General features: G+C 46.1%; 1 protein-coding gene across 9 annotated transcripts in view; it reads left to right on the forward strand.

Annotated features, from left to right (window-relative positions):
• PTPRT (protein tyrosine phosphatase receptor type T) overlaps positions 1–15,586 on the forward strand; it is a 900,646-nt gene that overhangs the window by 762,200 nt on the left and 122,860 nt on the right. The window lies entirely within an intron of this gene.

The raw sequence follows: 15,586 nt of genomic DNA on the forward strand, positions 1-15,586 counted from the left end.
CGTGAGAATTAATGCAGCTTTCGAAGAGACTTGTCACAATCCCCAAGAGAATTTTAGCAGTGGGGAGAACTGGGTACTTTCATGATTTGGCTCAGTCACACCCTCAGTGGTGCCCTACCGACATAAAATTATATAACGTCTTCCAGAACACCTCATGGTCCGTCTAGGCCCTCAGAGACTCTTCCTCAGTGATCGCGAAGACCTCTTTGGGTTAAAGTTGAAAAGGCGGTTCAGGGTGGGCGATAATCCTCTCCAGTCTCCCTTCTGCGGAGCAGCCTTGCCCTTTCTAGACATGGAGGGAAGATGGACCTCCAAGCCATCTCTGCTCTGGACCCAGCCACGGCAAACAATTTTGCATCCTTTATTCACACCCCCTCAGCTGCACAGCACTTAGGTACATAACTGTAATTTATTTATATCAATGCCAGTCTCCCCCTCTAAACTCTAAGTTCGTCGAGGGCAGGGAATATATGTCCACCAACTCTGTTACATTGTACTCTTCCAAGTGCCCAGGAAAGTGCTCAATAAATATGATCGATTGATTAGAGCATTCCAGAACATCAGCTTGAACTTCCAGCTTTCTTCTTAGTGGAACCACTAAGCCCCTGGATGACAGGATCACTTGAGGGATCCTTTAGAAGGCTCTGCTTCCCCGAATTCCTAGCTACTTTCTCCGTCAAGAAGTGGTTCCATGTGGACACCATTCTCCGGGACACTTTGCCTTGGGCGAAGCATAGTGCTGAATTTGTATCCTTCACAGTGAGTACTGTCTTCTCAAAATCGTGATCGCCTAGATTATTGTCAGAGACTTGTTAAGGTTTCAGACGCTTGCTGCCCACCTACACGTAAAGACTCAGAGTGAAGTGATTCGATAACAGAAGCGTGACTTGTGCTCACAAACCCCCATTTAAAAATTCAATATACCACAGCTCTTTTACAAAACACCCCAGGGCATCAGACCTGAATTGCGCAGATTTGGATTTCACCTTTAAATACCGTAGATGTCCTAAGAAACAGTTTCGCTTGATTTACTTAGCTTGACAATTGTACAACTACAAAACAGAAAAATGGGATTTAATTTTCAAGCACGGTAAACAAAGTAGCATTAATTAATGAAAACAAATGAAGCCCTTAAACTGGTTTCTTTGCATAAAACGTTTTAATATGATAATCTATTATAGTACTAAGAATTATGGGTTAGAGGATCTTAGAAATACAATCAGGTCTCTTACCTAAGACCTCAGGCTTTTCACTGTTTTTTTTTTTTTAGGTCAAGTTATTCATCACTCCCAATATCTTTAGTTTGGCTGTTATAATATTTTCTAGACCGTTAGGGAATTTATGTGATTTATAGGTTCAAGCGTGGTTATTGGTCGTAGTTTAGGGAGAGTAGCTCCTGGGAAACAAACTCTCTAATTCTTCCAGCAGAGTGGAAGGGAATAAAGATCCTGGTATCTAGGCTACTGGACATGGTTCTTTTGTCCTTAACACTAATGGGGAAGTTCCACTTGAGTAAAGACTAGACTTTACCCTCAGAGTTAAGACAAAAGTTCTTCATCAGAGCTTGCTTCCCTATGGGGATACCTTCAGCATCGCTAGAGAATGTTGGAAGGGGCGACTGCATTGAGATTGCTGTAAGAATGACTCCATAATGATACATTATTTCCACTTCTGTAAATGGCAAAAGCAACACTCACTTTTCTCTAATGTCCTGAACCCCAGTGTTTCTAGACAGACTGTCTGGGCCTGTTCCCTTTTCATGCCTACTACGGTGGGATTGGAAAGCAGTGAAAGTTGTCAGAAGTCAGAATCAAATGTAAAATGTTGGCTTCCGTCAGAGCAGACATGTTTTTCTTCTGGCCTCGTGATTGGACATTTCCATGAGCTCCTGATTGATTCCGGCCCAGGGGTGATTGATAACTGTTGCCTCTTGACAAATAGCTACATCCTGGGCTGCTGCCTCTTGGCAGACAGCTGGATTTCTGCCACTTTGTATGTTGTGCGAGTTTGGGATCTTGAGGGATAGCACAACAGAAGACTAGAAGAACCACATCTGGGCAGAAGAAATTGCCAGATTCGAGGAGATTTAGGGGCTATGGCTCCCACTGATCTGGTCTAATCCGTCATTCAGGTTTCACACCCACGATGGGCCTGAAGGCCTGGGGAAAGGGCACTGGGGATCCCTCCCCTGTCAGTTCAGCAGCCTCCTTCCTGGCTTTTGGCCTTCCCATCAGCACAGCCCCAGAAATTTTATCCTATAAAAATCCCATCCCAGATTCCTTTTTGGTACTTAGTAAGTGCTTACTATATGCTAAGTGCTAGAGTAGATACAAGAAAATGTGTCGGGATGCAGTTCATGTCCCAGCCAGGGTTCACCATCTATCTTAACCCCATTACACAGATGAAGAAACTGAAGCCCAGATAAAGTACCTTGCCCAGTAAACCAGTGGCAAAGCTGGGACTTGAACCCAGACTGAGCCCAGACTTGAGCCCAGTCTCCTGACTGTCGGTCCCTTGGTCTCCGTAAAAACATCCCCTTCTTCATTTCCACATGTCCGCCTGTTCTCCACCCCACCCCACATGCGCGCACACACACACACACATACACGCATATTTGTTAGAGAGAATAAACATCCACTCCCTGCCTGAACTCCAAGTTGATGATAAAGCTTGGATCATTAACCTGGAGGCGGGACCAGCAATCATGTACCCTCACTGATTCTACCAGCAGCTACCGGTCCCAGCTTCTTGTCACGTCTCTTTGAAAATGTTGCTTTGACGGAGACCACAGAGGCCATGCATATCTAGGAAGGATTTCTCCTTTTAGAGCCAGGTACGCATCTGGGTCTAGAAAGCACAGAAGACGGGGGACGGAAAAGTTGTTCTCTCTGCTATAGTTCTGGAAAACATGTGATTGCACCCTCTGAAGCTGGCCAGGGAAAACAAGGATCCCTATTTGCAAAACGGCAGGAAATGTGCTGCTTTTTACAGAGGTGCCATATTGTCTGGCATTTTTGCAAATTACCTACCACGCCAGTGTTCTTTGGTGTATCTGAAAAATGCTGGTGGAAATGATGGAGGAGAAACGGCCTCGCAAAGGTGCCGGAGCAGGGTGCTGTGAGCATCCTTGTCACCTCTCAAGAGCAAGAGGAAATTGAATGAATTATGAGTGTCCTATGGATCAGTGAGGATTAGAGTCCATCTCCCCACACACGCTTCAGAAATGACCCAGAAAACAGTTGGGAATTCAGAAGGGTCTCTACGAAATCGATTTCTGGGAGCCGGACCACCTGGGCCAACTCTGTGACTCATTTGTCCGCATCCCGAAAATCCCACAGGAGAGTTTAGATGCCTTTGGAACAATTGGCTGTTTCTCCGGGTGCATTCTCCGGGGAAAACTCCCGTTGTCCTGTTTGCTCCCTTCTCCTGCAAGCTTTCTCTTTAGTCTGGATTTCCTCCACTATCCCACATATTCATCCACTGCCCTCGGCCTAGCCTAATTCCCCTCGAATCGCCCAGCAAACTATAAACCCTTTTTTTGGCCAGTGAAAGCTGCAGTTAGTACAGTTAGAGAAGCAGCGTGGCTTAGTGGAAAGAGTCCTGGCTTGGGAGTCAGAGGTCATGGGTTCTAATCCCGGCTCCACCACTTGTCTTCTGTGTGACCTTGGGCAAGTCACTTCACTTCTCTGTGCCTCAGTTACCTCATCTGTAAAAATGGGGATTAAAAAATGTGAGCCTCACGAGGGACGTTCTGATGATCCAGTGTCTGCCCCAGCGCTTAGAACAGTGCCCTGCACATAGTAAATGCTTAACAAATACCATAATAATTCTTCTTATTATTACTACTAGTATTAGTACTTATTAGGAAGCTCTGGATAATTATCACTGATAGGTGGAGGCCCCCTGCTTTTTATTTTTTATTTTTTTTAAATGATACTTGAGAAGCACCTATGTGCCAGGCACTGTACTAACCGCCGGGGTAGGTACAATATAATCAGGTTGGACAAATTCCTCTCCCAAGTGGGACTCACAGTTTAATAGTTGGGGAGAAGAAATCCACTGAAAGAGACTGTTGAAAGACACATAAGGAAAGATGAAACAATGAAAACCTCCCAAAAACCTGCGAGACGAGGATGAAAAGAAATCCAAACAATAACACAAATGAAGCAGTAGAGTACGAGGCTAGAGGAGCAAAGTGTCGGGGTCTTTGAGGCTCTGAGGGTAACCGCCGCAACCATAACCTTCCCAACGCTGTAAATTTTGGGAAGGCCTCATGCAGCTGCTATTTGAGTCTTTCCCCAAGTCCCGGTAGCCCGGAGAGGCAGGCAGCGGGGTTTCCAGTGGCTTCTTGGAGGCCCAGTGGGGTGGAGAGAAGCCAAACATGATTTTTGCAGCCCTGGGATTTTCTCTCTGCGATGTGTCCGTTGTGTGACCTTGGACAAGTCACTTAACCTCTCTGTGCCTCAGGTACGTCATCTGTTGGGTGATTGAGACCGTGAGCCCCTCGTGGGACGGGGACTGCGTCCAAGCCGAAATGCTTGTCTCCACCCCAGCACTCACTGCGATGTCTGGCACATAGTAAAAATGATAATTATGGGTAATTGTTAAGTGCTTACTATGGGGTAAGCACTGTTCTAAGTGCTGGGGTAGATACCAGTTAATCAGCAAGTGCTTAACAAACACCATAATCATCATTATGATTACTATTTGACTTGGTAACACGTGTAATTCAGCGTGATTGCTCACGATGATGTGACCCACACATGGGGTTCCAGAGATCCGGTATTATACCGGAAAGTCCGATTCTCATCCGGCCCCTCTCCTAACCCTTTCTGATGCGGCGCCGGATTCTTTTATGAGAACGGTTGTTTATTTTCAAAGCTAAGCCTCCAGAGGCTGTGACTCCACTATTGAGTTTGAATCCCAGCTCTGCCACTTGTCAGCTCTGTGACTGTGGGCAAGTCACTTCACTTCTCTGTGCCTCAGTTCCCTCATCTGTAAAATGGGGATGAAGACTGTGAGCCCCACGTGGGACAACCTGCGTCCCCTGTGTTTACCCCAGCGCTTAGAACAGTGCTCTGCACATAGTAAGCGCTTAACAAGTACCAACATTATTATTAATTCTGAGGCTCAGACATTGTGTTGCAGTTCACAAAGACTTGGGAGTGGAATGCAGAGGCTCTGAGCTGGAACAGTCCTGGTTTCCCAAAGAAAGGTACTCTCGGCCTGGCTGCTCTCCACTAGGCCACACTGCTTCTTGGAAGTTTTGATTTCTTTGGTGCTCTTTCCAGTGCCCCTTTTCTGCTGAAAGATGCCAAAAATGTTGACTTCTAGATCTCAGCCCGAATGGAAAGGTTGATCCCAAAGACCAGAACTGAACAACTCTGGTAGAGGTGGGGACAAGGCTGCTCTTTGCAAAATCTTTCTACCAACACTTCTCTTTCCCTCACCAGTGGTGTGTCCTCCTCCTCCTGCGGCTCCCTCTTTGCAGTGGACCGTTTATTGTGCCCCTCTTGTATGCTTATCACCTCCCCCTTAATTGAAGCAACGGAAAGACCCTTATTTTTTTTTCCATTTCCCACATCCTATCTTTGTTTACCGAGTCCTGGTAGGAATGGAGCCACGGGGCTGGAGCTAAGGGATTTTTGTGGGTTGTCCACGTGACACATTCCAGGCTATTAATGCTAATACCTGGGCCTGTTATCCAATGTGCTCTGATGGGACTTTCTCAGGACTAGAGCAGAGTGGCTTCAGCAAGGTCATTTCCCTTGCAGTCAAGGGTTTTGGGGACAGGGGAAGGGAACCAGAGGTCCCAGCGTGGCCTAGTGAATAGCACCCAGTCCTGGGAGTCAGAGGACCTGGATTCTAATCCCGGCTCACCACTGGCCTGTCATGTGACCCTGAGGAAGTCACTTCATTTCTCTTGGCCTCAATTTTCTCATCTGGAAAATGGGGATTGAATACAAGTTCTTCCTCCCACTTTGACTCCCATTTAAGACAGGGACTGAATCCAATAGCTTTATCTGTAAACTTTATTTGGCACGTAACAAGCACTTAACAGTTATCACTGTGATTATTGTTATTGTTATTTTTCTGGTATTTGTTAAGCATTTAATACGTGCCAGGTACCGTGCTAAGCACTGGGGCAGATTCAAGGTAATCAGGTTGGACACAGTCCGTGTCCCACATTCATTCATTCATTCATTCAATGGTATTTATTGAGCGCTTACTATGTGCAGAGCACTGTACTAAGCGCTTGGAATGTACAAATCGGTAACGGAGACGGTCCAGAAGCACTGGGCTCCCAGTGTTTATCCCCATTTTACAGGTGAGGAAACTGAGGTATGGAGAAGTGAAGTGATTTGCCCAAGACCACGCAGACAAGTGGCAGAACCTTATCTAGAACCCAGGTCCTTCTGACTCCCAACCTCATGCCCTAACCACTAGACCTCACTGCTCTCTGTGTCTACCGATTCTCTCGTATTGTTTTCGCCCAAGTGCTTAGTGGAGTGCTCCTCACACACGAAGGGCTCAATAAATGCCGTCGATTGATTGGATGTGCTAGATGGCAGCTTTTGTCAAGAGTGGGAATTGTGATGGACAGTAGCTTGCGTTGTGATGTGTACGGGGGCCTCTTAATCTGAGACCTCTGGGCGTCAGCCTCATGAGCCTCTGCATGAATCCGACCCTAGATGGGATAGAGTTTGGTTTTCTGGGTTGTTAGAATTGGGGACTTTATTTTGAACACAGATGCTCTCGGGCAAAACACATACCGGTGTCCCGGGCCCATATTTTGAGCGTTCTTATTTGTTAGACTTATCTTCCCAGGTGCTGAAGTAAATTGGCTCGAACTGTAGATTGTGCTTTTGAAGAAATGACATGTACTAGTAGACTCATTTAGCTGGAGTAGTGTAATGGTTCCAATAACTGCTTTGAGCCGGAATTTTAAGGTGCACTACTTCTAGAAAAACACACTGAGATGTTGTAGTTATTTGTGCCAACCATTCTGAAGATAGCAGCGTTTATATGTTTCTATTGCTTTGGGGGCAAGAATTATCATAGAATCTGTGGGCTGTAAGGGACAATGAACGGTCTTCTAGTCCATCCCCCTGCACTCAGGTAGGACTATTCATATGCCACCTTAATTAAGAATCAACCCCCCCAGGAACACATTCAAATGATCCTGAAACTAGTTCAGGATAATAATAATAATAATAATCATGGTATTTTTTAAGCACTTAACTATGTGCCAGGCACTGTACTAAGCGCTGGGCTGGATACAAGCAGATCAGGTTGGACACAGTCCCTGTCCCATGTGGGGCTCACAGTCTCACTCCATCCCCGTTTTACAGATGAAGTAACTGAGGCCCAGAGAAGTGAAGTGACTTGCCCAAGGTCACACAGCAGACAAGTGGCAGAAATAGGATTAGAAGCCATGACCTTCTGACTCCCGGGCCCGTGCTCTATCCACTATGCTAAGCTAGGATCAGCATAGTGTCGTGGATCGACAATCAACCTGGGTTGGTGAATCATCTCAAACAGTCCAAGATTTTCAGCGGTTACACAGAGCTGTATGTTCTCACAGGATTCTGCTACCTGGGCAACTGTCATCCGATTATGTATAGATAGACAGGATCCAGCATTGCAAAATGTCCTTTAGAATCCTGAAAAAAGATGTAAGTTTGGCATTAACGTTGCCGCAAACTTGAGAAGCGGCAGGGCCTAGTGGGAAGAGCGCATGGCCAGAGAATCAGAGTATCTGGGTTCTAATCCTGGCTCTGCCACTTGCCTGCTAAGTGACTTTAGGAAAGTCACTTTTCTCTGTGCCCCTGTTTCTTCATTTGTAAAATAGAAATTAAGTATATTTTCTCCCTCTCTCTTAGACTGTGAGCCCCTTTCGGGATAGGGACTGTGTCTAGCCTAAACGTATTATATCTACCTTAGTGCTTAGTACAGTATTTGACGCGGAATAAGTTCTTAAATATCACTGACTGCTATTATTACCATTGTCATTAGTCTCCCCATCGTAATTATTATCACGTGGCCAGGTCTATGGAGATTGGAAGTGGGCACTATCAACCAGGAATGTGAAAGAAATTCTTTAATTCTACGGTAAAGTCACAGCCTTAATTGATGCAGTCTAGCTGTCACTTGCTGGGACAACATTGGAGTAGGCAGACAAGAAGCAGGAATAAGGTGAGTCTTCAAACAGGCTTGGGGAAGATGTGGTACCCAGAAGCAGGATCTCAAACAGCTCCTGACATTCATCCATTCATTCAATAGCATTTATTGAGCACTTACTATGTGCAGAACACTGTACTAAGCGCTTGGAATGTACAAATCGGTAACAGATAGAGACGGTCCCTGCCCTCTGACGGGCTTACGGTCTAATCGGGGGAGACGGACAGACAAGAACAATCGCAATAAATAGAACAGCGAGCCTAGTTTGCAGCCCAGCAAAGGCCAGATATTGATAGTAACCGTGGCATTTGTCAAGTGCTTAATCTGTCCCAAACATCGTAGCGGGTGCCGGAATACGAGATCATCAGGTTGGACAAAATCCCTGTCCCACGTGGGGCTCGTAGTCGTAATAGGATGGAGAACTGTTGTCGTTTCCCCATTGCACCAGTGAGAAAACTGCAACGCACAGAAAGTAAATGACTTGCCCAAGGTCACTTAGTGGCGGAGGAGGGATTAGAATTCAGGTGCTCCAAACCCCAGGTCTGAACTCTTTCCATCAGGTCACCTTGCTTCACTATTCATTTGCCCAGTGGGAAGAGCAGCTCTGACCAAACATCTCCTAACGACAGCATTTGTATATTTCTTTTGCCTTTGAGGCAGGGATTATCATAGACTCTGTGGGCTGTTAGGGTCATTAAATGGTCATCTAGCCCAACAGTAGCGATACGTTCGAACATAATGATATCATTTGATTCACTGAGAAGCTTGGATTCCTGGGGACCATTCTTTGGATTTAATTCCTGGCCCTCCTGGGAAGATGTTACTCTCCTTTAAGAATCCCCAGAAGGCAGGGAACACTCCTCTGGATCTCCCATTCCTCTCTTTTCATTGCTGGTTTATAGCCCAGGGGCCACTGAAAGCACTTTTAGGGGACAGACGCCTATTGGGGTGATCTTCAGTGGTCACTGAAAGTTTACAGTTTTCCCACACTCTCCAGTAGTGTAGTCTTTGCATGAGTGACTAGCAGGGCCAACATCTGTCAGCATGTTAATAAGACCTTATTGTTTCCGGCCATTTTTTAAAATGCTATTTGCTAAGTGATTACTAAGGGCCAGGCATTCTACTTAGGGTAGATGCAAGCTAATCAGGTTGGACACAGCCCATGTCCCGCATGGGGCTCACATTCTTAATCCCCATTCTACAGAAGAGGTAACTGAGGCACAGAGAATTTAAGTGACTCGCCCGAGGCCACACAGGAGACAAATGGCGGAGCCGGGATTAGAACCCAGATTGTCAGCCTCCCAGGCCCGTGCTCTCTCCTCTAGGCCATGCTGCTTCTCTCTTCTCTATTTTCTGATCTCCCCCTCTTCAGTAGTCGCCCTAATAGGTCACAGACTGTATATTAACTGTTGATTGTCTTTACCCTAGCATATAACACTCTGCACAGTAGGAGCTTAGTAAGAGCCATAATTAGGCAGTCAAAATTGGGGCTCTGGATCGAATCAAATTGGACACCCGTGGGGCTCACCACAGTGGCTCAAACAGGGGCAGTTGTCGGGTGTGAGTGGGTTTTGCCCCTTCTGGATTGTTCAGGAGTAATAACAGTGCTTTGGTTCCATCTGACCACCCTGGAGTGGTGACTTTTTCTTGATAGTGGCGAATCCCACCTTGAGTATCCTTGCCTGGGCTTCGTCTGTCCCGGAATCTTTTCAGGTGCTCTGTGCGCGGGTATTTATCCTCCAAGTGCCACGGCAAGCCTCACTATTTAAAACAGCATCCATCGCCTCGTCCACACTGTGCTGGACTCCGTCCTGGTGCTATCCGAGGCATGACGAAAGCCTCTTGAAGTGCGAAGCCCCCTGTTTCTCCAACTTCTGCCAGCCTCCTCACCTGGGAGATGCTGCTTTTTTTTTTTTAATGTTAATTGTTAACTGCTCCGTATGTGCCGAGCACTGTACTAAGCGCTGGAGCGGATATAAGCAAATCAGATTGGACACAGTCCCTGTCCCACAAAGGGCTCACGGTCCTAATCCCCACTATACAGATGAGGAATCAGGCACCGAGAAGGTAAGCGTCTTGCCCGAAGTCACACACCGGGCACGTCACGGAGCTGGAGCTGCTTTTATCCTCGGCTAAGGACAGGCTTCAAACACAAAGGATATGTGGGTTATAAATGCGCCACCTGAACACTCATACATTTTGTTTCATGTTTGCCTGTTTATTTTCCCCTTTATTTATGTTTTTATTCCAGAGAAATATTCATTTTCTTGTCCATTGGCCTATGACTGTGATGAGAGGGCTTTGATTTTTTCATTTCCCTCCCTTTGACCTGCCTGTTTGAAATCACGGTTTCATGTGTAAGTTTCCCGTTTTGAAATTCTGCACCGATTTTTGTATCCCAATTATGAATGTTTGAAATTAATGAATGGGGACAAAGTGAAAGCAATATAAATGCGACCATCTTGGTATCGACGTCTGGAGATTTAGGTAGTGATGAAATGAGTGTTTCATTCATCTTACTTCATTGAATTAGAAGGAAAACACATCAGTCATGAATTACTGAACCGAGAGGATCTATAAGTCAGTCATTGCATCCTCTTAGTCAGGGGAAATAAAAAATGAAGTTTTGCTCTGTCTTGATGGGTGATATACTCTCTTTAACAGGTATAGTGATTTCTTATGCTTATGTTTAAGAAACTTATTTTCCACAACGAGGGGTGAATGCCTTGAGAAGCAGGGTGGCTCAATAGAAAGAGCCCAGGCTTGGGAGTCAGAGGTCATGAGTTCGAATGCCGGGTCCGCCACCTGTCAGCTGTGTGACCGTGGGCAAGCCACTTCACTTCTCTGTGCCTCAGTTCCCTCATCTGTAAAATGGGGATGAAGACCGTGAGCCTCACGTGGGCCGACCTGATGACCCTGTATCTCCCCCAGCGCTTAGAACAGTGCTCTGCACAGAGTAAGCGCTTAACAAAAACCAACATTGTTATCATTATCATTTAGTTTCAGTAGCTTGGGTGCATGACTTTTGCATGCTGCTACTTTGTATTTTACTTGGCAGAAAGCTAGGAAATTAGTTTCAAGATGAATCGATGAGTTTGAGAAATTCGACACTGGCAACTGAAATACATTATTGAGAAACACCAGCAACTAAAGCACAGGGTTTAGCTTTCACCAGGGGCATCAGTGGGTGAAGAGCTGCAGGGATTTCTCACCCTAATATTCAGTTGGTGCTGTGAATTCCAGAAAATCATAGTTCACTCCTGGCTTTCACGCACTATCTACCTGGGTTCTCTAGGCGGAGAGTAATACATTCAAAAAACAACTTTTTTTATAATCCTCTATTCTCCACTGGCTTTCCCAACAACCGAGAATGTGACTCCCTTCTCTCCAGACTGTAAAATCACTGATGACCTTGCCGGATACTCCTGCCAGATATATCTGACAACACTGCAGTTTGGACAGCCCCCAGAGATAATCAAAATATTTAATCATCTTTTATTCATTGAGGAGCAGCGTGGCGTACTGGATAGAGCGAGGGCCTGGCAGTCAGAAGGACCCGGGGTCTGACTCCGGCTCCGCCACGTGTCTACTGCGTGACCTTGGGCAAGTCACTTAACTTCTCTGGGCCTCAATTACCTCACCTGTAAAATGTATATTAAGAACGTGAGCCCAGTGTGGGACTGGGACTGTATCCAACCTGATTAACCTGTATCTACCCCAGTGGTTAGAACAGTGTTTGGCACATAGAAAGAGCTTAACAAGTACCATTATTATTATTATCCATCGTATATGTTTAGAACTTTGTGCAAAGGAGTGTACTATTTGCTGATTCACATATCCTTTGTGGACTGTAGAGGATCCACAGCCTAAAAGAGAAAGAGGAACAGCCACCAGACATATAGGAAGGAAAAAATAAGAAGCAAACAAGAATAATAATTTGACAAATGACTGTACCTTTACTGTTAAAGAAGTTTTCAGGAGCATCCCTAGCAGTAATAATAATGACAATAATGAGGATCGTAACGATGGGGCTCACAGTCTAAACGGGAGGGAGAATAGGTATTCAATTCACATTTTACAGATGAGGAAACGGAGGCATGGAGCGGTTAAGCAGAGAGATGAGTGGCAGAGCTGGGCTTTGAACCCAGGTTTCCTCACTCCCAATCCATGCTTTTTCCACTAAGCCGTGAGTTCTGCAGAAGAAAATGTGCTACGTCTTCATAAGCCTTTTCAAAATGGAAAGGATGGTGACACATGGGACAGCAAGTGGATTCTCTTAAGCTGTTGGATGCGGCTAGGTTTTTGGGGCATTTTCACAGGCAGTAAGATCTTGATTGGCCACCTGCCTCAAGACTGAGCCCACTTTGGGAGAAAATGATGAACTGGGTCATCCCGATCCAACGCCACGTGGATGGGCCAGAGTCTTGGAAACCCACTGGGGCGATTTGAGCCCGTCCCCGGACTCCTCAGATCTAGTGGGTGGCACATGAGTGCTGCTGGTCGGCCCTCTAAGGTATCTGCCGGAATCCTGGGTCCCTGGAGTGCCCTCTACACGGAATCATTTCTCCTACCGTGGCTCCCACCGCTGTGGATACTTCCTGCCTTCAGGGCTGCCAGAGGGTGTCCAGGCTTTGCCCAGCAGAGAGACAGACTTCTCCCCTTTGGCTGAGACCTTTAAGGAACAGGTTTCTGGGGCCGGCAAACCGCTGCCTCCACTACCGGCATGAGCGCTTCCCAGTCGGTTTTGAAGTGTTGTTAGGATTCACCTGGAAATGTGCCGCAGGATGGTGGCCATTAAGGCTAAGTTAAAAATATGTTTTCCTGGAAAGTAGACCTTATTCACGGTATCTGCATCTCACTTTCGGCAGCCTAGGAGTATCAGTAAGGTCATAGGGTTGGACTTGAACGCCGATGTCATCCGCTCGGGTTATTTACGAGAAAAGGAGCTAAACCCGTGTAAATGGGTATTTTCCTACAATGCATATTTTTGGTGTTCCAATTTAGTAAGATGAATAATTTGCAAATTTCTTCTCCCTATTTATCTCCACCCTGGCAACACTTCTTGCATAAAGATGGGGAATCAGTTGTTAATACCACGTATCTGCAACTGTAATAACAGCCAGCCGGTAGACTGCTTCATTAGCTCTCTATTTTTTTTTTCTCCTGGCATCTTCTCTTATCGCTAAAAGTGAAACATCCCTTAATTTACCTGTAATGACATTTTGACAATTCAATCAGTTCATCAGATGTTGATTGCACAAGACTTTTCTTCCAATAACTGTCCAGTCTGGTGGGGACTGAAGATGCATAATACATGAGACAGAAATCTTCTCTTGATGCCTCGAGACAGGCCCCAGTATTAGGGCGGTTACGTGTGCTCGGCAGCCGATGGCCGGCTCGGAATTAACGCTGATGTTCCCGTCTGGATGACCCAGCTGAGGCTGATCGGTGAAGGAACGTGATCTATGTCACTGATAGGGCTGGTCGGAGATTCAGAAACACCCTTTCGAGTAGTCCGCTTTGAAGAAAGAAGAAATGGCATTCTCAGATTAAGAATTCTCCAAGTGTACAGGCTTTAGATCAGAGTCTGGGCAAGGGACCTAAAAAATTTAAGGGAGTTGAGCAGGGCAGAGGAAATTAGACCTTACAACAGAGACCTTTTCTGGGCCCCAGGTCTGCACTGGCAAACTCAGTTCCGTAGGGATGGGGAAATGTTGAACAAAATGGGCCCCAGAATTAAATTTTCCTGGAGAGAGTATTTTCTGAGGACTGACAAGGTTTTCGGAATCCATATTGACTGCTTCTTCTCTCATACAGAGCCGCGTGGTCTAGCGGAAAGAGCATTGGCCTGGGACTCGGAGGACCTGGGTTCTAATTCCCTCTGCCCCCTACCTGGCTGTGTGACCTTGGGCCGGTCACTTAACTTCTCTGGGCCTCAATTTCCTCATCTGCAAATATGGGAATTCAATGCCTGTGCTCTCTCTTCTACTTAGAATGTGGACCCCTTGTGGGATTTGATTATCTTGTATCTACCCCAGTGCTCGGTACAGTGCTTGGCACATAGTAAGCACTTAATAAGTACCACAGTCATTATTACAAGACCAAAATTAGTGCAGGGAGGGGTGAGGCGAAGGGGAATCTCCACAACTGAAATAAATCCCTTGGGCTGTCTGTAGATGAAATCGAACACTTCCTAGCTCAAAGAAACATTTACTAGTATAGAGGTTGTCAGTGTGTGTCCTTGGGTCAGTCAAGTAAATCGATTCTTTGCCTTGTTTTTCCAGCCCACAAAACAGTGATAATGATGAGACCTTTGAGTTAGAAATGGTGTGAGAGTCGGTCGCAAGGGCTTGGAGATCTTCTCCCTCCTTTCTTCTCTCCAGATGTTCTGGAAAGATCTTGTTCCACTATGTGATGCTGTGACACGGAGCCAGGTTGTGTGATTCTGGAAGTATGTAGTCAACAAACTTTTCAAGTAACCCGATTCTGGCTAGGATCCTGGTAGCAATGGCATGAAAGCAGTGAACCGTCATGATAGTTCTACAGGTGGATCTTTCACCTTTCTTCTTGAAATTAATTAGGGCAGAAGTATCTGTGAAATCCTCTTTTAGGGGAAGCCGGCAGGAGAGGGAAAGGGGAAGGACTGGGCATGAGTGACCTGAAGCCAGAGCTCAGAAGAGAGTCCAGAAAGCCAAGACCTAGGGCTCAGCAGGAACGAGAGAGAAGAGGAAGGGGACACAGAACAATCAGCTAAAGACCTCAAAATGAAGTTGAGAAGCCACAGAAAGACTGAGGGAGATAAGAAGAACAACAAAAAAAAAACCCTCAAACCCAGAAAACAAAGAGGGGTGGGGTTGGGAGACAGCTGAGGTCTCCTTTTCTCCATAATGTCTTTCCAGGTTTCAGTTAAGTTCTTCTCTCTTCCCTTTGCTGGAGGTTTGGAAGGCCAGTTGTTGAGTCCCGTTATCTGAGAACGAGCAGAGATGGACCTTCACCCAAACCATAGCAGCGGTTTGCCTTGTGTCATCTAAATTTGGAAAGGACCAGTGAAACACAGTCTCTTCCGGTAGGACAGTCAGCACCTCCAAACCAAAGGCCTCGGCACAACCAGAAAGGAAGGAAGGAAGGCCTTCGCAAAGTGTTGTGCACTGGAGCATTGCAAGGGGAGAATCTAGCTTGTAATTCTATAACATTTTTTCCCGACAGTAGGGAAAGTACGGCTTTAGAAAACCCGATGGCCCGTAGGCAGACACGGGCTCTTGAGTTTTCAGAAGGAGCGCTTCTTGCAATTCTAATTAGGTGTGAAATGAGGAGGTAGAGTCTCTTCTGCCAGAAAGCACGGTTTCCCTTCACTCTGCCAGAAAGCTTTGTCAGAGATAGGGAGACTTCTTCTGACAAAGCGTTC

The sequence above is a fragment of the Ornithorhynchus anatinus genome, chromosome 8 (assembly GCF_004115215.2).
Source record: "Ornithorhynchus anatinus isolate Pmale09 chromosome 8, mOrnAna1.pri.v4, whole genome shotgun sequence".
Lineage (NCBI taxonomy): Eukaryota > Metazoa > Chordata > Mammalia > Monotremata > Ornithorhynchidae > Ornithorhynchus > Ornithorhynchus anatinus.